Source organism: Hyperolius riggenbachi, chromosome 5 (genome assembly GCF_040937935.1).
Source record: "Hyperolius riggenbachi isolate aHypRig1 chromosome 5, aHypRig1.pri, whole genome shotgun sequence".
NCBI classification, from domain to species: Eukaryota; Metazoa; Chordata; class Amphibia; order Anura; family Hyperoliidae; genus Hyperolius; species Hyperolius riggenbachi.
The window spans coordinates 80,626,036-80,647,981 of NC_090650.1; the positions used below are offsets into that span (position 1 = coordinate 80,626,036).

General features: G+C 43.0%; 1 protein-coding gene across 4 annotated transcripts in view; it reads left to right on the plus strand.

Annotated features, from left to right (window-relative positions):
- PRKAG2 (protein kinase AMP-activated non-catalytic subunit gamma 2) overlaps positions 1-21,946 on the plus strand; it is a 421,795-nt gene that overhangs the window by 339,268 nt on the left and 60,581 nt on the right. The window lies entirely within an intron of this gene.

The window sequence follows — 21,946 nt, forward strand, 5'->3', positions numbered from 1 at the left end:
TCACTGTGTGGTGGTAAGTTTTCTCTTGCCTTATTATCTCCAGCGTGATCTTAGTTAATTGAGGCCAATGTCAGAAACACCTGACCTACATATGCTTGTTCAGGGTCTATGGATAAAAGTATTTGAGGACCAGCAGGACAGCCAGACAACTGGTATTGCTTAAAGAGAACCTAAACTGAGAAGGATCTGGATTTTTCTTCTTAAAGTAATACCAATTGCCTGACTCTCTTGCTGATCCTGTGTTTCTAATACTTTTATTCACAGCCCCTCAACAAGCATGCAGATCAGATGCTCTGACTGAAGTCAGACTGGATCAGCTCCATGCTTGTTTCAGGTGTGTGATACAGCCACTGCTGCAGCCAAAGAGATCAGCAGGACTGCCAAGCAACTGGTATTGTTTAAAGGGAAACATCCATCTCCCTCTGTTAAGGTTCCCTTTAAAAGGAAATAAATATGGCAGCCTCCACATCCCTCTTGCTTCAGTTGTCCTTTAGGTGTATGAGGGCGGGCTTTTCATTCTTTTTTAGCTCATTATTCTTTCCTAGTGGTTCTGGGTCACCAGGTGCTATCGGGGTACTCTGTAGTACTGGTCCAAGCCCTATCCCATAGAGCCAGGTCAATCCATGCTATGCACTAATGAGGACCTTAAAGTCAGAAAGAGGCTGTATGCATGTTGGGTTGATGCAGCTATGTAAAATGTATAATTTATACGCAGCGGTTCTGGATGTGGGCCTGGCTTTCAGGAGCATAAAGAGATGATTTGCATATTTGGGTGTGATGCATCATGGAAAACCACAGTTGCCCACTTAAAGCTGAATAATCGCTAATACCCTTTTTTTTTTTTTTTTCCCCAAAGGTAAAATTCTATTCTGCATTAGATCAGTTAAGGACGTTTAGCCCCCTCTGTGCTGTGGAAGGCTTTGTTCATGTAGTGATGTTTTCAGCAGAGGAATGTATCGGTGTCGCTCAGTGCATTCCTTGCAGGAAGTCTGTCCCCTCTGGCAGTGATTGGATTAGCGCAGGAATTCTTCCACCAGGGGTTGTAGCTGGGTAGATCAGTGTCGCAGCTATTCATACTTCCCACACAACGTGCTGCTCTCCGGGCATAACTTTCTTCAATCCATCTTTTCTAGACCACGTCCATCCCTCCGAACACCGAAGGCAATTAAAGGAGAAACTCCACAGAGCATTTCCTTAAGTAAATATTAACCTGTAGTAGGAATTTGTTCTTGACTGGCGCGCAAATACTTGTTCTTGAGATGAAAGTAGTGATCTTTTTAGAAGAAAAAAAGACAATGAGCAGTGATGCATTAAGCATATTATTTCATAGTAACTAATCTGATTTCACCTGTCAGTTTAAATCAGCTACAGTGATCAGTTTTTTTTTTTTTTTTTTCCTATATTTTTCATCAGTTTTTACCATTTCTGTTATGGATAATACATATTTTTCATGCCTAGACCAGTCCTTGATTTTGACAGTGTTTAGAGACAGGGTTGTGTGAGAACATTTGTAGCCCTGAGGCTTGGTAGACAGAGAAATATGGCTGCTGCCGGTTTGCTTCCTGTCGGGAGTGCAGAGGAGATTCTCATACAGGGCAGACGACCAGAGCCTAGATGTAAAGGGAGTAGTCTATAGGTGGCCATACACTGGTCGATTTGCCATCAGATCGACCAACAGATAGATCCCTCTCTGATCGAATCTGATCAGAGAGGGATCGTATGGCTGCCTTTACTACAGATTGTGAACCGATTTCCGCATGAAATCGATTCACCATCTGTGAAGCCGCCCCCCCCCCCCCCCTCTACATACATTACCTGATCCGGCCAGTGCGAGTCCCCCCGTCTCTGCTGTCTTCGCCGCTCTGGGCTCCAGGGCTGCAGCTTCACTGTACTTCCTGTCCGGGGAAGTTTAAACAGTAGAGGGCACTCTACTGTTTAAACTTCCTGTAGGGACAGGAAGAAGTGAAGCCTGACGGAGCCCAGCGGAGAAGGAGCAGCGGTGACAGCGGGGATGCGCGACGACCAGATCAGGTAATGTATTGCCGCTAGCGTTGGTCGTCGAACATTTGAACGCAGCTATCTACTCACTCCCGACCCTCAAGCACTCGAGCTGCAGCCACTGGGACGCACTGAACAGGCCACCCTGCAGTGTTGGGGAGTCTTGCCTTGAACTCACTGAACTGACCCTAGCCAGGATTTGAACCCTGGTCTCCCATGTCAAACGCGGTGCCCTTAACCAGTACACTATCAAGCCACAACTAATAACTTAACCTGTCCATAAGTTCAACTAAAATCCTTTGGCGTCAGTTTTCTGTCATGCTGCCCTTGCCCTATCCTAACTTTTTTTTACGTGGCCACGAGGTTATAAAATATGTTATGTTATTTTTGCCTCCATTATGCTCCTGATCCAGAGGTGTGCATCTTCAGTGTCCTGCTTCCTGACACCTCTGCTGGCTGCTCTGCCCTTTCAGTGTTCTCCCTATGCTCTTTTAGCTGGGTGCTCCACCCGGCTAATTTTGGTTAGCATCCGGCTGTCACTGGCTCGCCTCCATATACTTCTCCTATGCTGTAAGCAGACTTGCGCCAGCACTGCATTCCCCCATCGTGCCCCACCCAGGTACTTTTTCATGCCACCCGGCTAGAAAAATTTTTTTTTTATAGAACACTGCCCTTGTCTCTTCACAAACTTCCTGTAGGTATTTATGGGGCTTAACCTTCCTGGCGGTAAGCCCGAGCTGAGCTCGGGCTATGCCGCCGGAAGGCACCGCTCAGGCCCCGCTGGGCCGATTTGCATAAATTTTTTTTTTTTGCTACACGCAGCTAGCACTTTGCTAGCTGCGTGTGCAATGCGATCGCCGCCGATCCGCCGCTATTCGTTGCGCCGCGGCCGCCCCCCCCAAACTCCCCCCCCAGACCCCGTGCGCTGCCTAGCCAATCAGTGCCAGGCAGCGCTGTGGGGTGGATCGGAGTCCCCTTTGACGTCACGACGTCGGTGACGTCATCCCGCCCCGTCGCCATGGCGACTGGGGAAGCCCTCCGGGATCTCCTGATCTCGGCTGGGGGGATGCCGCTGAGCATTTTTTTTTTTTAAGTATTTGCTGCCCCCTGGCGGATTTTTAGCAAACCGCCAGGAGGGTTAAAGGAGTGTTTTGGTCTGCAGAAAGCAGTCAATAGTGAGGGGCTATCAGGATGTGCTTCCAGTTGATAGAAATGGCTTTCCTTACCAAGACCCTACCCTGGTCACTTTCACCTTAGCTCAGCTCTGATTACTTTGACAATAACTTTATCAATAATTATCACAACTAAATGACCTATGTATTATTTTTTCAGGGCTATTTGTTTTTCGTAATTTTTTTTCTATTCATTTTAAAAGGAAAATATGGAGAAAAAAAAAATGAAAAAACAAAAATGCAATTTAACCACTTTCATACATTATAGCTTTAATGTAAACCATTCTATTGTACTGTACATTAGAGAGTCTGAAGCCATAATTAAAATGGCTTTTTTGCTTATATAGCAGGGGCATGTGTGCTCCTGCTAAAACGCCGTTATCCCGCGGCTAAACGAGGGTCCTTTCCCCTCCAAATCCCCTCTGTGCTGCCCGGGGAGTGCTTCCGTGTGAGGCGGGGCTATGAGCTGCAGCCCTGCCTCACACAGGTCTATCAGTGGCGGATCTCCACCTCTCCCCCGCCCCTCACAGTCTTCCTTCACTGAGAGGGGCGGGGGAGAGGCGGAGATCAGCCGCTGATAGACGCGTGTGAGGCAGGGCTGCAGCTCATAGCCCCGCCTCACACGGAAGCGCACAGGGGCAGCAAAATCTACGACCAAGTTGGTCGTGATTTTGCAGGAGGGGATTTGGAGGGGAAAGGACCCTCGTTCAGCCACGGGATAGCGGCGTTTTAGCAGGGGCACGCATGCCCCTGCTATATATAAGCAAAAAAAGCCATTTTTATTATGGCTTCAGACTCTCTTTAAACCCACACATTTGATTTTTCTGTCTCTTGTTTATTTAAACAGTTTGTTTTCATAATGTCTTATGCTGGGAATACACGGCTCGATTTTGCGCTATTAAGATGGCTCTATAGATAATTTCCGATATTTACAATCACCGTTCGATCGTTTTGCCGCTCGGTTTCTCATTGAAGTGAATTGAAAAAAAGATTTAAAAAAACAGCAGAAGATAAAAGAATTGAGCGGGCAAAACGATCAGGCACAGAATTGAGCGCCAGAATAGACCCGTGTATGGGAATATGAGTAACACATTGTATATGATACTCAATTGTTACATCTGTCTTCTCCTGAAATTTTACATTTGTTTACTCATTAGCCCTGCCATTGAATTCTGTGGGGTTTGTGGTCATTCCTTTTCAACTCTATAGTGTATTTATCAGCCCAGAGATGGTGTTCTCTAGATTTTGTAGGGAGGAGAGTGCAGTGACTTATTTTTGCATCATGGGGAAGGAAGTGGTTACATTTCCCTTTACAAATTAAGCCTATAAATACAGTTTTGAAGCCTTTTATATGGTTGTAAATTGTGCAATAAAGTAATTCCATATATTTTGCATTGAAAAAAAATATTCTGCTTGAAATGCATGCAAGTTTGTTTAAAGGCTCATAACGCATTCTAGCTGGCTGCCTCTTGTTAGCTGTAGCAGCCTGTTTATAGATTGCATTACTGGGAATCCTGGAGGTATTTTCCTTTAGTTAGAAGCAATATTCATTGTTTCTTTAATCACTGACTTGCAGGCAGCCGGAGTCATACATATTACATGAAGTGCGACTGCACTGCAGACCTGCACAGATCCTACCTGGTTATAACCAGTTTCCAGTCACTTCCCAAGAGCATTCTCCAGTCTCTGAGCTCTCCTGTAGTGATTGATGTTCTCCTTTATTGGTAGTAATGCTTCTATACTCTGACAGATCTACTGAGTCCTGGTACTGAGCAGCTGAAGATGAGATTTTCTGAGCGGAGCAGTCACACCTCTCTTCCCTGCGTCATGTAATAATGTGGTACCAACACTGCATTTCTCAAGAGCTTGTGTGATTTCATTTCAAAGGTGCAAGAAGTTGCACTTGCCTTGTAGGTGTTTTAATGTAGCTTTCCTAGTGTTCTGCCCCTGTTCAAATTGTTTTAATATTATTGTAATACTAGTTCAGACTGAGGTTTTTAAAGTGAACCCGAGGTGAGAGTGATATGAAGGCTGCTATATTTATTTCTTTTTAAAGGGAACCTAAACTGAGAAGGATATGGATTTTTCCTTTTTAAAATAATACCAGTTGCCTGACTCTCCTGCTGATGCTGTGTCTCTAATACTTTTGGCCACAGCCTCTCAACAAGAATGCAGATCAGGTGCTTTGACTGAAGTCAGACTGGATTAGCAGCCTGCTTGTTTCAAGTGTGTGATTCAGCCACTACTGCAGCCATAGAGATAGGTGCATGCACTACCGCTGGCAACGGCTAGTCTGACAGACCCTCCCGCTGGGTGGGTGTTCCAGCGACAGTAGTGCGTGTGTACAGCCTCTCAGACAGACTGATAAGGCTGTTTCTGAACACAGCCTTATCAGTCCGCCGACAGCACGTGCTACTGTTGGCTGAATGTCCGGCGGATCAGTCGTTGCCGGCGGTAGTGCATGTGTGTGTAATTTCACAGCAGGTCCAGTCACTGTTTGAATCGGCTAGAAATCCATGGCTCAACGTGCTGGCCTGATTGATAATTCAAAAGATTTTGGCTGAAATTTGCTTGACTCGATAAATTGCACTGGACAGAAGATATCGAAACGCGGTTGGTTGGAAGTGGTAACACATTGATGGCCCATAGTGCAACACTGTGGTTTTAAGACAATGGGTCCTTTCTACAGTCTGCGCTGCAGGCATGAGCATGTGAGAGGAGCCTGATCGATCACTTTCAGCTGTAACCGGAAAACAAAACAAAAACCTTTAGAATAAAACTTTTAGGCCTGTCTCATACAGGAGACTGAACTGCACGCTTGTCGGGACAGTTCAGCTTCCTGTCTGCCGCCCACCAACGCCATTTGGGTGCAAATAAAATGCAGCCATTACCCGGTAGCAGAGATCTGGGTCATGTTTCTGAGCATGGCTGTGGCCATGTTTAAAGGTGACTCCATGAATGGGGGGGTGGCACCTATCCAGCGCTAATAAGCACCCAGCTTGGGCAGGAGAACCGAGGTGGTGAATTTACAGCCTTTAGCTGCTCATGTGAAAGAAGCCTGACACATTCATGTAAAAAACAGCAGAATAAAATCTTTCATAAACTTTATTTGAGAAATAATACCTCACACCTACCACTTTTCCATGTCTGGACCTTCTCCACCTGTAGGGAAAAAAGTGGCCCATATAGATACTTCAGTAGAGGAAAGCCTCCGGATAATTCAGAGGTTTCATCCATCTACATCTTCATTCCTGCACTGGGACTCCCCAAAGCTTCTTGACAAGGGCTTGTGGACAGATCATGGCTGGACTGTGCAGGTGCAGATGGCTGGTGCCTGCGCAGTAGCTGATTGGGCTCTGCTTTTTACCACTGAGCCAGAGTGGTGACTACTGCGCAGGCATGAACCACCTGGCACAGTGCGGCCACGCCTGTTCCGGAAGTACGGCCGCAAGCTTTTAGAGGGCCCTGGTGAGAAGTCATGGTCTAGAGGAGGACATGGGAAGCCTTGGGAGGATCCAGAGGTTTTCCTAAATGTACAGGTTTGACCATAAAAGGAGAGTTCCATATTCCATAAAAATTTAAGGCAAACCCGGCAATTTTTATGCTTTTTTTTTTTTTTTTTTTTTTTTGCGAATTTAAAGGGGCACTATGGGGAAAATTGTAACATTTTAAAATCTGTGCAAATATATACAAATAAGCATGTTTTTTTCCAGAGTAAAATGAGCCATAAATTTTCTCCTATGTTGCTGCCACTTACAGTAGGTAGTAGAAATCTGACAGAAGCGACAGGTTTTGGACTAGTCCATCTCTTCATAGGGGATTCTCAGGGATTTATTTATTTTCAAAAAGCACTTAGTGAATGGCAGTTGCTCTGTCCAACTGCCAAAAAACTGTGTAGCGAGCAGGGAAGCTGGCCAGCATCATTGTTTAAATCTTTTTTTTTTTAAGAAATATCTTTATAAAGCATAAAAGCCTTTCTGAGAATCCCCTATGAAAAGATGGACTAGTCCAAAACCTGTCGCTTCTGTTTGCACATAAATCCGGACAAAATCCGGCAAACTGGTGGAGTAGGTGGTGTCCGGCAATGGAGGAATTGCTAATGGCTGCCCCCAGTATAACCCTAGTTATGAAAAGAGAAGGGTGAAAAGCATGCACTGAAATGCTCATAGGCTGGAAGGAGTGTTTATTTATCTTTGTATGTGTCAGAGTGGTGCAACTAAATATTTTTAATAAAAAAAAAATGTTTGGTTTGGGTCCGCTTGAGGCGGAAAAAACGTATATATTCTGTATGTGAAGTTCGGATAAGTAATAGAACATTAGTAGCAAAGAAATGAGTCTCGTATTCTTTTTAGTTTTATATAGCTTTATTTTTATACCGTTGCATCATTCTCAATCTTTGCAGTTTACACATTACACACTGTATTTTAAACTATAAAACAGAGCAGAGCTAATGACCCTTTGATCTTCCCTGCAGTAAGGCTACTTACACACTAAGACGTGGCGTTAGGTGCTACGTTAAGGTCGCATAACGTGCACCTAACGCAACGTATGGTGATGCGGGAGAGGACGGTAGAGTGAGCCGCGTTAGGCGGCTCTATCCGCATAAGGTCTCCCAGAGTGGCGCTGATTGGCCGGCGGGACCACGTGATGCAGAGCAAGACACTCCGCATCACGTGGTCCCGCCTGCCAATCAGCAGCCGCCAGTGCAGTGCATATTAAGTAGCCATGTGCGTGGCTACTGTAGCGGCATCTCCCGCCTCCTCTCCGCCCCCCCACTGAGCATGTGCAAACAGTCTAACGCGGCTAAAGCCGCTAGAACGCACAGCATGCTGAACTTTCACTACAACGTGCAGCGTTACATGTAACGCAACATGGGCAGTGTGAACAGCCCACTTGTGTTACATTGCTGTGCGTTGGGGGAGCGTTACAGGCTGCACTAACGTGCGCCTGTAACGTCCCTGTGTGGAAGCAGCCTAAAACCTATAACAAACGGTGAGAGACAGGTTGAGATAAGCTATTTTCACTTCATATTCTCTTTAAACTATAAACCTTAGAACAGGAACATCTTGGGGTATGTGCTAAGGTGGCCACATGTTAACACATTTTATATTTATTTTCAATTTGAGAAGTACAGTCAATTTTTCTGGTTAATTTGTAACATTTGAAAAATCTGACCACTGTATCACAAGTGTTTAATTGTTCCCCAATTATAAAAACAAATTATTGAAAACTCTGAGAAAAAAATGGCTTTGGTCTATAAATCAAGAAATTGACAATCTATCCTACACCATTCAATCTTCTGAACAATTGTACAGAAATTTCCGCTTCTCCGAGGGTGGGTTCTCAAAGCCTCGGGAGGATCTGACAAGTTATCTTTTAAAATTGGTATTTACCAAAATCTCATTCTTTATATGGCTCTAAACCATTGCTTCTTGCCTTTTTAAAGGGGCACTACAGCGAAAAACTGTAAAATTTAAAATATGTGCAAACATAAACAAATATAAGTACATTTTTTTTTCCAGAGTAAAATGAGCCATAAATTACTTTTCTCTTCCACTTACAGTAGGTAGTAGAAATCTGACAGAAGTGACAGGTTTTGGACTAGTCCATCTCTTCTTATAGGGGATTCTCAGGGATATATTTATTTTCAAAAGCACTTAGTGAATGGCAGTTGCTCTGCCCAACTGCCAAAAACCGTGTATCGAGCAGGGAAGCTGGCCAGCATCATTGTTTAAATCCTTTGTTCGGGAACAAACGAATAAAAGCCTTGCTGAGAATCCTCTATGAAGAGATGGACTAGTCCAAAACCTGTCACTTCTCTCAGATTTCTACTGCCTACTGTAAGTGACAGCAACATAGGAGAAAAGTAATTTATGGCTCATTTTACTCTGGGTAAAAATGTACTTCTTATTTGTATATGTTTGCACATATATTAAATTTTACAGTTTTTCTTTGTAGTGCACCTTTAAGTTCTTCTGAGATTAATTGTTTACATGAGAAGGTGACCGTGAGGTTAAGCAGTGTTCGCTGGTTCTGCAGGAGTTCAGAAGTTGTGCTGTTTCTGCAGGAGTTCAGAAGGGTTTATAGTGGAAAGGATATTCTCTTCATATCCAACAAGCAGGGTTTTTCCATAAGTTCCTGGTTATCTGGCTAGTACTGGTATTCCCATTTCTGAGTTCCAATAACCCCGGCTAGCAGAGTGGATTGTAAAACTGCCGCTCCCTGATGGAATGATTCTGTAATTCCATGAAGATAGAAGCTGTTTGACTCTGCAGCAATAAGATACCTATAATTGTATCATTGAAATCTAATTTAATCAATTTGTTCTACATACTTAGGAAGAAAAACAGTCAGGCTAAGTTCACAGTGGGACGTTAAAGTCGCGCGTTAAAACAGCATTTAACGCAGAATAACTCACTGCAATGAAAAATCAATGCCCTGTTCACAGTGCACACGTTGCGTTGGTGTCTAACGCTGCACGTTAAGTAAAAGTACTGCATGCAGTGCGTTATACACGTTATTAGCTGCGTTGGACTGTTTGCACATGCTCAGTAATGACTTGGAAGCATACTTTTCATTGCCTGTATTTTTTACTGTATCTGCTGTATGCGACGGTAACGCTGCGTTGCCACTTAGGTGCGACTTTAACGTGGCATCAAAACGCAACGTCCCACTGTGAATCTAGCCTCAGAGAAATGTATAGAGCTTCCATTTAGTCTAATTATAACAAATAAAATTGACTGGATTTTTTTGTAAACTCTAACTGTCATTACTTATCTTAAAGGACAGCCCTGCTGATCTATTTTGGTTGCAGTCATATCTGAATAACACTTGTCAGATCTGACCATGTCAGAAACACCTTATCTTCATATGCTTGTTCAGGGTCTATGGCTAAACGCATTAGAGGCAGAGGATCAGCAAGATAGCCAGGCAACTGGTATTGCTTAAAAGGAAACCAGGCATCTTCCATATCCCTCTTGCTTAAGTTGTCCTTTTAAAGTAGAATATTTTTGTAGTTTTGCTATGAGTGCTGAAGTAAAACTATTTTATCGGCGTCTGTCTCTGCTGAGATTTCTCTGTGCTTCCTGTGCAGTCACTAGTAACAGGATGTGAGTGAATCTATCAAAGCGTAAGAAAAAGCAATAAAACCCTCATAACCTTTTCACTACATCTTTGCAGTGCTAACACATGATATGTTATAATTGTCCAAATTGCCATTGTAGAGATTGACTCGCTTCCTGGTATGTTCAGGAGGTGAAGGGATATTCTTTAGGGACACAGACAGCAATTGCAACCTGTTTGATTCCTGTAACACAGGCACTCTTGGGGAACCAGAGCTGTTTTTATATTTAAAGGGGCACTATGGCGAAAAATTGTAAAATTTTAAAATATGTGCAAACCTAGACAAATAAGAAGTGCGTTTTTTCAGAGTAAAATGAGCCATAAATTACTTTTCTCCTATGTTGCTGTCACTTACAGTAGGTAGCAGAAATCTGACAGAAGCGACAGGTTTTGAACTAGGCCATCCCTTCATAGGGGATTCTGAGCAAAGCTTTTATTCTTTATAAGGATATTCCCTAAAAAGGATTTAAACAATGATGCTGGCCAGCTTTCCTGCTCGCTACAGTTTTTTGGCAGTTGGACAGAGCAACTGAAATTCACTAAGTACTTTTGAAAATTAATCCCTGAGAATCCCCCATGAAGAGATGGACTAGTCCAAAACCTGTTGCTTCTGTCAGACTTCTACCTCCTACTGTAAGTGGCAGCAACATTGGAGAAAAGTAATTTATGGATCATTTTATTCTGGGGAATAAAAAGTACTTCTTATTTGTATGTTTTCACATATTTAAAATATTAAAATTTTTCGCCATAGTGCCAGGCCTTTAACTTGATGTGGACCTTTATAAAAATGAAGTACCATGAGGGCACTTTTAGGAATTATGTACATGTTGTAGTGAGGAGAGTAAATAGCTATGTTCAGCAGAGAAATGAGAAGTAGAAATTGTGTAAAGGCGTGTACACACGCCGTATTTTAGCAAATGACAGTTCCGTCAGACCCTCCTGCGGCGCAGTCGTTCTGCCAACAGTAGGACGTGAGTACAGGCTGTCGGCTTGGCGGATCAGTCAAAAACAGTCTTATCAGTCTGCCGACATCCTGTACTCACGTCCAACTGTCGGCAGAACGACTGCTCCGCAGGAGGGTCTGACAGACTTGTCGTTTGCTAAGATACGGCGTGTGTACGCGCCTTAACAGGCCTAAAGCCTGGTTCAAACTTTCAATTATGATTGGCCAATCACTGACCAATTTTACCACTTCCATGTAGTATGAGAGTCAACAGATTTTGAACACGATGAGCAGAATGTGTAAGTAAACCCTCATACTACATGGAGGTGGAAACATTGGTCAGTTATTGGACAGTCATAGTTGAAAGTGTGTAGCAGGCTTTAGGCAAGTATTTTCACAGGTTTGCTTTAAAGTTTGAACTGTATACTTTGTTGGACGGGCAACCATTGAAGATACAGACAGGAGCAGCAGCTGAGGAGTGAAAGGAGAGATGGATGATTTGAGCAGTTCAGAATACACTGGAGAGTTACCAACCGATTGATTGGCAGGCCACGCAGCAGGGTGGGGCAGTAGTCTAGTTGGGGATATCAAGAGGGCTGCACCTGAACTTCACCTGCATCCTCAGTCAGAAAGGAACAGGTAAACTGATGTTTCTTTGGATGGAGATGACAGGAAGTGGTTAATGTGTATTCTATGAGGTTTGAAGAAGGTTGTATCCAATATTATCCCCAAGCAGCAAGCTTGAGGGAATTTTGTTGTTGGGTGGGCCCGTTTCCACTAGAGCGAATCCGCATGCGTTCTCTGCATGCGGATTCGCATAACCAATACAAGTGGATGGCCCTGTTTCCACTTGTCAGTTTTTTCCTGCGTTTTTCTGTGCAGGATTTTTCTGCACGGTAGAGCCTGCAGAATTCGCCTGCGTGAGGAATGCAGGCGATTCGCAGGCTATGTATTTAATAGGGAAAACGCGCATGCTGTTTTTGCCGCGATTTCGCGTGCGAATTCGCATGAAAAGTAATGTAAATTGAACCAGGCAGTGACATGGTTAAATTCGCATATACCCTGCCTATGCGAAATCGCATGCGAAATCGCGGCAAACGCACGCGGAATCGCATCCGCATGCGATTTCCTCAGCGGTGGAATCCCGGTGATTCGCACCGCACTAGTGGAAACGAGCCCTAATGGTTACATCAGGCATAAAGTGGAGAAGTTCTTCTCCAGTGTGGAGTAGTTATTCCATAAATAGACACACTGTAGCTTGTTTTAGTTGCTGTCTGACAAGGCTGCACAGAGTATAGGCAGGCAACTATCACAACAAAGTAAAGTTACTGACGATAAGCCACTATGACTCACCATGATGGATAGACAGATGCATTGATTTGCCCATAAGTGGTGATAGGAGAAGGGGACATGTAGATCAGTAAGCGGTCCCTGGGGTTTTGTTGAATAAAACGTCAGTCTGATCTCTGGTAGGCGGAGGAAATATATGGATCTGGGCTGCAGGGAGATTCACACTCTGTACTATTTCTAGGCCTCTGATGTATGGCTCTGTTCTGTGCCTGTACAGTAACACTTCATTCAAGAGAAATAAGACTCCGCTTCTGCAGCTCTCCCCACTAACCTAGATACATTTGTCTGCCGGGTTATTCAGAATACATTAGTCCTGTCCCTGCATCTTCTACTAGGAAAAGTTATTTCCATTCAGAGGAATGCAGCCTTTTTATTTGAATGGCTTTCCTTGTATTATGAAAAGGAAAGGCCTTGTGCACAAATAACTTTGTACCATTTCTCCCCCCACCCCACCTAATACTAAGAAGCCCCCAAATTTCCTATAGAGAGGTGGTGGTGCCTAGGCTGCCCCGAGTGGTGGCGCAGGGGCTGCCCCCGAGTGGTTGGCACTGAGGCTCCCCCTGAGTGGGCTATGTTGTACCAGTGGTAGTTTCTGATTGTCCAGACTTCTACAGGTTTTTGTTTTTTTTTAGCAAGTTAGATGCAGTTTAAACACAGATTATGTGTCTTGGAGCCCCAGAAACTGCAGATTTAAATATTTGAAGGACATCTGAAGTGAGAGGGATATGGAGGCTGCCGTTTTTATTTACATTCATGTCCTCGCTCCCCTTGCTGTACCTGCACAGCCCTGCCTGCATGGTAGCACGGAGTCGCTCGTTGTACAGAGCCATTTACTGCGCTGGTGCGGCCAAACTCGCACAGTACAGACATGCTCATGCATGAAGGGGAGTGCAGCCACGTAACCTATCCAGCAAGCTCTTGTGGGATATGTTCCGGGGGTCCCGCTCGGCGACAGTGGGGGCCATGAGAAGGCTCTGCAGGTTCCAGAGGCCTCTTCTTGGGAAAGTATCTATTATTATTATTATTATTATTATTATTATTATTATTATTATTATTTTATGGTTTGCTTTTTCTGAATGGGGCTGTGGAACATTGGTCATTTTTTATACAATTTTATCTTACGAGGCTTCTGTAGCTTTAGTGGTACAACAACAATTGAATATCAGCAAGTGATTGTCTTCAGTGCTGGGTTATCTGCAAGGGTTTGGGGAGTCCACAATGTTCCTTTTTCTAATTTAATCAACTTTTTTCAAATCAGTGGGTTGATATTTCATGTCTTCCTTTAAACCCAACATCGCCGCGTTACTGCATTCTACTGATCTATTTAATTGTTGCCTTTTAGAGATTCCGTGTGTTCCCTACAGCAATGCACATTATGCATAGACTATAGCTTTACTGTCATTGTAAATAAGACTTGTGCATGGAAGATCAGATGAACATAAAGATTTTGTTGGTGGCAAATTGCTTCTGAGCAGATGGCAGATTCTCAGCACCCTCCCTATAGCAGAGTGTATTTCTGTGCTGCCAACATTTCTTCCTGTGCTAGGCTGTCTCATTAAAGCAACATATCCACCTACTAATGAGGCTTTATGCATAGGGGCTGCTTTCACTTAGATGAATGGTGTATGTGTGTTTCCTTGTCTACGTGGAATAACGTCTCTTGTAAGGTAAGAAGTATAACCGGACTCTGCTGCAGAACCTAAGCAGGGGCCAACATACCACAACCTTTATTGTTCGTTACACCTACTAGAAGCTCAGGCAGCAAGAGAACCAGGAAAGTGAATTCTTATCTATACAGAATTTACAGTAGACCAAAAGTCTATCAACAACCTATTACTGCAGTAAAAATCCACTTGTTGTTCAAACATTAAAATGTACTGTATTTTTGGCATATAAGACGATAAAAACTAAACCTGGTGCGACCATGGTCCAGGAGTGTCCTGAAGATGTTCTGCCCCCAATTATTGTGTCCTACTGTGTCCCCCAATATGACCTGCAGTGTTCTCCCCAGGCTCTTTTAGCCGGGTGCTCCACCCGGCTAGATTTGGTGACCACCCGGCTGTCATCGGCTCATCTATTCACCTCCTCCTATGCTGCAAGCAGAGTTGCCCTGCATTTTTATCTCGCCCCACCCGGCTAACTTTTTCATGCCACCCGGCTACCATTTCATGCCACCCGGCTGGAAAAAAATTCTGGGGAGAACACTGGACCTGTGTCCCCTATGTTCTGCTTTGCTCCCCCATGTGTACTTTTCTGTCCCCTTGTGTCCTTTTTTGCCCCGATGTGTCCCCTTCTGTCCTCCTTACCCCCCTCTCGGTGTGTCCCCGTGTCGCCTCATCAGCAGAAGGCGTCACTAGGGGAGCCATGCAGGAGAAAAGAGGTTTGTGTTCACCACTGGAACTGTGGATTAGGTGGGTCGCACTGTCAGGATCCTAGGAGCACTTGCGATCTTGTAACTTGTTGGAACACCATAGCGGTAAGAGAGGCTGCATTACCTAATAAAATGTTAGGAGGGTAAATGGACCATATAATACATCTAAGGAGGTCATTGGTAAATACCCCATATTTTTTCTTATCCACTTTAAGAATTATTTTTTTTTTGTAATATTTTTTTTTTTTTTTTTAGTATAACTGGACTTTGCCAGTTAGTTCACCTCTGGGGAAAAACAAATAACTACACCTTGTATAAGGGAGTAGGGATGGTCATGTTTATGAGAACTCTGGGAGAAGCATGTGATCAGTTTGGTCAGGTGATAGATTTGCAAGTCTCTGATTTGCTAGTCATGATCATGTGCTTAACCTATTTTGGTTCCTGGACGTAGAAACTACGTCCAGGAACCATGCGCGCTCCTGCGGCCGATCGTGCACGCGCACTCCCAGCCGCGGATTCGGTAGCCACGGAATCAATGTATCGGGCTATGGTGCCCGATCACTGATTCCTCTCCCCCTCTGAAAAAGCGACAGCTTCTCTCGGAAGCTGTGCTTTTTCTGGCTGTTCCCTTCCCGATGCGTCACTCTAAGCGTGTGTTACGCTTAGAGTGACGTCATGTAAACAAACTCATGGCCGCCATCTTGTGGCCAAAAAGTAATACTACATCTGAAAGTAAAAAAAATAAAAATTAACACACATTTACATTATAAATCGATTGTTTACCTCCCACCCTCCCAAAACTACCCAAATAAAATGTTTACTATAAAAAAATAAAACATTACAATAAAAAAAAACATGTAAATATTTACCTAAGGGTCTAAACTTTTTAAATATCAATGTAAAGATGAAATATTTCTATATTTTTTTTTTTTTTATTTTAAACTTGTAAATAGTGATAGATGCAAAGTGGAAAAAATGCACCTTAATTTCCAAATAAAATATTGTCGCCATACATTGTGATAGGGACATAATTTTAACGGTGTAATAACCGGGACATATGGGCAAATACAATACGTAAGTTTTAATTATGGAGGCATATATTATTTTAAAACTATAATGGCTGAAAACTGAGAAATAATGAATTTTTTCCATTTTTTTCTTATTCTTCCTGTTAATGCATTTACAGTAAAGTGGCTCTTAGCAAAATGTACCCCCCAAAGAAAGCCTAATTGGTGGCGGAAAAAACAAGATATAGATCAGTTCATTGTGATAAAGTTATAGGCTAATGAATGGGAGGTGAACATTTCTCACGTGAAAACGACGGAACGCGAATGGGTTAATCAGGATGTGATCACAGAAAATCAGAGCAAACCTATCTGATTAAAACAAATCATGTGCTTCTCCATGAGTTCTCCTAGACTTGACCATGACTATTGGGGGGAGAAACTTTTTTTATGCTCACTCACTAATGCATCTGCTGAAAGAGTATTAGTCATTTGTGGCCAATATCCTGAATGTCCATATGCTACAACACATAACTAATTGATGTTATATGTAGATCAAGGGCCGGTGCTACCATAGAGGCAAATGGGGGCAATTGCCCCAGGGCCCCTGAGCGCTGCTGGGCCTCTGGGTCTCCCCACAACTTGTGCTCTCCAGGGCTCCTGCACTGTTTTTGCAGCATAGCAACTCACCTGCCCATTAAAGTTAAAGGGGGAGATCAGGGGAGGGGGCAGCTGGCTGAGGGCCCTAGGGGTGAATTTGCTGTAGGGGGTTCAGGGGGGCCCCAGGTTACTCTTGCCCCGGGCCCCAATTATGACTTGAACCAGCCCAGTATAGTTTAACCAGCTGATTACAGAATGGCATGTCGTCTTTATCTGCCAACATGGAATTTATCAGCCAAGAATTAGGTTAGCGGCTTGTTTCTATGCCGTAAATGGTGTTTGCTGGGGTACCTAGCAGAACAGGCAGGTCAGGCTGCCGGCTACGCGTTCCATTTTACTGTCCGGTCTGGCTGGACAGAATTGTCAAACCTCTTGCTTTAATATGTGCCACATCCTGCTTTCTGTGTATGCAGCCGCCTGCTTGGCATTCAGCTTATGTCAGTGACTCCAATAATAGCATCCCCCTTTTATAATTTGATTCCAGTCACTTGTTCCGTTCACAATCTCGCAGCAATTAACGGAAAGTAACAGTTTTCAGTGGAGATGTTCTCTTACTCACAGCTTTTATGGGCATGTAGGGTATAAAGTGATCTCTTCCACGTAATAAAACCAGTTTATCTCCTTTTAAATGAATTCCAGGCATACTTTAATATCCTGGGAACAGACGTAATGATGTTAATTGCTCGCAGCCATGGTAATTAAGGCAGGAGAGTCATCCGTGCTTTCAGATTTTCCCCAACAAAGTCTTCCTTGCAATGCAATTTTTTTTTAAATTTTTTTTTAATTTCTTCAAGGTCTTAACATTTTCTGTGGAGCGCATTGTCTCCAGTGTGCAGTGACTGAATGTTAACCCTGTGTTATAGGCTTTCTCATCATCTGTAGGTGGAACTATACCCCACTCCAAGCCCAGATGTGTCCCTAGTCCTGTGTATGCGTTTGGTGGCAGGAGGTCTACTTACCTGTTTCTATGTTGCTTCATTGGTTGATGCCATAAATATCAAGTTTCCAATCGGGAGACCTATTGCCAGCTACTTTATGCAAACCTCCTGAATGTTAAAGGACACCTGAAGAGAGAGTTATATGGGGGCTGTCATATTTATTTACTTTTTTAGCAATACACGTTGCCAGGCAGTCTTGCTGATCTATTTGGCTGCAGTAATGTCTAAAGATAGGAACGAATTGGGCAGAAAAAACAAACAAATATGCTTGCATTATGCAATGTGCGTTTTTAAAAATGCTGGTTTTGCTGCATATTTACTATTTATTGCTAAAATGCACACATTTCAATGGTGAAGCAGAGGTATTCCGCTTTAGTGCGTTTTTTTTTTTTATTTTTTTTTTTAATACTTTGATGTTTGATGTATTTCTGCTTCCTGTTGACTTCCTAAAAAAACATACGTGATTATATACGCAAAACGCATGCAAAATGCAAGAACGCATGTGCGGAACAAAAAAAAACGCAAAACTCAAACGCACCAAAATTTGCACAACCGCATATGCAACAAAGCGCTACCTTTCCCGCACTGCCTAGCGCGTTCCTACCCTGTATTACACCAGAAACCAGCATGCAGCTAATCTTTTCAGATCTGACAATAATGTCAGACAACTGATCTGCTTCATGCTTGTTCAGGGTCTGTGGCTAAAAGTATTAAAGGTGGAGTATCAGCAGGACAGCCAGGCAACTTGTATTGCTTAGGGCTCATTTCGGGCAGTTGAACTGTGTGCCCAGTAAGCAGTTACCAGGCAGCAGTGACCAGGCTCCAACAAACAGTTGCCAGGCAACAGTGAGAAGTGAGCAGGCAGCAGAGGTGCTCTGCTTGCTATAACTGAATTGCTGTTGTTTATCCCCTGCTTATTGCCTGAAGAAGTGGGCTGTGCCCGCGAAACGCGTTGCATCTTTGGGGTATTTTCAATAAATGTGTATATCTATATATTTACAGTCCTTGGTGTCTGCTTTAACGGAGGTGAGTCCACCACTTCCTCCCAGCAATTTTTTTAAAATTTTATGTACTTTTATCCTTCTGGCGCCTCTGTTCACCAACCAATATAAGCAGTTGTGAGAGTTTGAGAGGCTTTTCCCTGCCCATCAACTGCCGTGGAGAAGGGGCCTTAAAGATAACCTGTACTGAGTAAAAATATTTAAAATAAACACGAGGTAACTTCAAAAGAACATGACATAGTTACCTTGCCATCAGTTCCTCTCAGAAGCTCACCATTTTCTTCTGACAATAATCCCTTCCAGTTCTGACAATATTTTGTCAGATCTGAAATATATCAGTTGCTGTCAGTTATAGCTGAGAGGAAAACGGATGTACCAGGTAATGTCCATGTTTCCCTATGGCTCAAGTGGGTGATGTTACAGTTTAACTGTGTGCTGACCAGAAAGCTGTTATGGGTAATGGCCATTTTCAAAATGGAGGACGGAAAATTCCCCTGATCGCAGTGAACAAGCAGGATGCGGGACAGGAGAAAGACACTGAGGAGTAGACTACATGGAAGGTAAGTATGACTTGTGTATGCTTATTTTGACTTTTAATTTTCAGTTCAGCTTTTCTTTAAAGAACCTCTGTTGCGAAAATCTTAAAATTTTAAAATATATGGAAACCTATACAATTAAGAAGTACGTTTCTTCCAGAGTAAAATGAGCCATAAATTACTTTTCTCCTATTTTAATATCCCTTACAGTAGGTAGTAGAAATCTGACAGAACCAACAGGTTTTGGACTAGCCCATCTCCTCATGGGGGGTTCACAGGGATTTCCTTATTTTCAAAATGCACTGAATGGCAGTTGCTCCGTCCAACTGACAAAGTGTATGGTGAGTAGACAGGCTGGACAGCATCTTTGTAGAAATATTTTTCAGGGAATGTCTTTATAAAGAATAAAGGTCATGCTGACAATCCCTTATGGAGAGATGGACTAGCCCAAAATCTGTTGGTAATGTCAGATTTCTACTACTTACTCTAAATGCCAGCAACATTGTAAAGAAGTGATTTATGGCTCGTTTTACTCAGGAAGAAACGTACTTCTTATTTGTATGTGTTTTTAAATTTTACGATTTCCCCAATTCCTCTTTTTAAGGAAATTGATATGGCAGCCTCCTTATTCCCCTCGCTTCAGTTGTCCTTAAAGAGAAACTCCGACCAAAAATTTAACTTTATCCCAATCAGTAGCTGATACCCCCTTTTACATGAGAAATCTATTCCTTTTCACAAACAAGCCATCAAGGGGCGCTGTATGACTGATATTGTGGTGAAACCCCTCCCACAAGAAACCCCTCCCACAAGAAAAGTTCAAACTTTTGGCAGTTTCCTGTCTGTGAACCTTGTTGCATTGTGGAAAATAGCTGTTCACAGCTGTTTCCAACTGCCAAAAACCATGCAGCAGCTACATCACCTGCCAACAGTAAAATGTTCACTGGAGTTCCTCTTTAAGGCCCGTTACACACTGAAAGCGTGCAGGAGAACGGCTCCTGCACGCGTTGCGGCGTGTCGTCGGGAAACTCCGGTGCGACGCTGAGTAGCGGGGGTAGTAGTTCATTAACCCGAAGGGGAAACGGCGATTCCCGACGATAAAATGCGCTGGGACGCGTCATACCGCAACGTATCGAAACGCAGCGTCTGGTGTGAAAGGTAAAAGAAAAGTCTATGGACTTTCCTTTTACCTTGGTTAACGCAAAGTATAGACTTTGCGTTAAAACGCGGAAAAAGGGCTCTGGTGTGAAAGAGCCCTAAAGGCCCGTTTCCACTACACAGTGCAGTGCCATTGCTGCACTGCACAGCAACCAAACTGCATCCATTGTTAATCACGGGAACCGTATGCATTGACACGCATTTCCGGTCCGGTCGCGTTGAGGTGCGCTGCGGCAAAATTTATGGATAGCCTGCTGCAGTTTTCTACAGTTTGCATGTAGGTCCCATAGGAATTGTATTGAGCCACATTGCGGCGCAACCACAAGTACATGCGGGTGTATGTGGTGCAGCAATGCGGACAGTGGAAACGGGCCCTTAAGCTGTGCATGATGATGATGAGATAATCCTCAAGAAGCACGGTGGGCATAGTGGTTAGCTCTCTCGCCTTGCAGCGCTGGGTCCCCGGTTCGAATCCCAGCCAGGGCACTATCTGCAAAGAGTTTGTATGTTCTCTCCGTGTCTGTGTGGGTTTCCTCCGGGCACTCCGGTTTCCTCCCACATTCCAAAAACATACGGATAAGTTAATTGGCTCCCCCTAAAAAATTGGCCCTAGACTACAGTACTTACACTACATAATATAGACATATGGCAATGGTAGGGATTAGATTGTGAGCTCCTTTGAGGGACAGTTAGTGCCAAGATATATATATATATATATATATATATATATATATATATATATATATATATATATATATATATATATATATATATATATATATATACACATACACATACACATACACATACACATACACATACACATACACATACACATACACATACACATACACATACACATACACATACACATACACATACACATACACATACACATACACATACACATACACATACACATACACATACACATACACATACACATACACATACACATACACATACACATACACATACATATATATATATATATATATATATATATATATATATATATATATATATATATATATATATATATATATATATATATACACATATACACTGTACAGCGCTGCGTAATATGTCAGCGCTATATAAATAATAATAATAACTGGTGAAATTATCTACATCACTGGTATCTGCCCATCGTTGGAAATCTGTACATGCCATAGTACCTGTTATAGCAAATATCTCCACATGTTAGGAATTTGCCTGTTCTGCTTGCAGTGATGCAGTAGTTAGGTGCATGTATCTTTTTATAATCTCCCCAGTATTTATCTCACCCACCTCCCTTACGGACAGACTGACTTCTTGCTGAGCACAGTGCAGGTTTGCTTTTAAAAACCATTTTGATATAAAAATTTAATTTGTCCACCAAGAATCAATCCCCCTTCTTGCTTAGCAACAGAATGTGTCTCTAGCCTGAAAGCTAGCGATGCATCTGTACATAACTCTGCTCTGAACTGTCGCCAGAAGCATAGAGCCCCATTAATTTATTTTTTTTAAAGAACTATTTATACAAATCCAGTTTTCTTTTTTATGTAGAATTGCTGTTTTTATTCAGAGGCGGTAGTTGGCAAAAATATGGTGTAGTGTGAAGGGTTATTTTGATTTGGTATGCATTTTGTGATATAACATGGTCACACCCTCACACTACAGCGCCTGTCAGGTATGATTGGTTTGAGCAGTACTG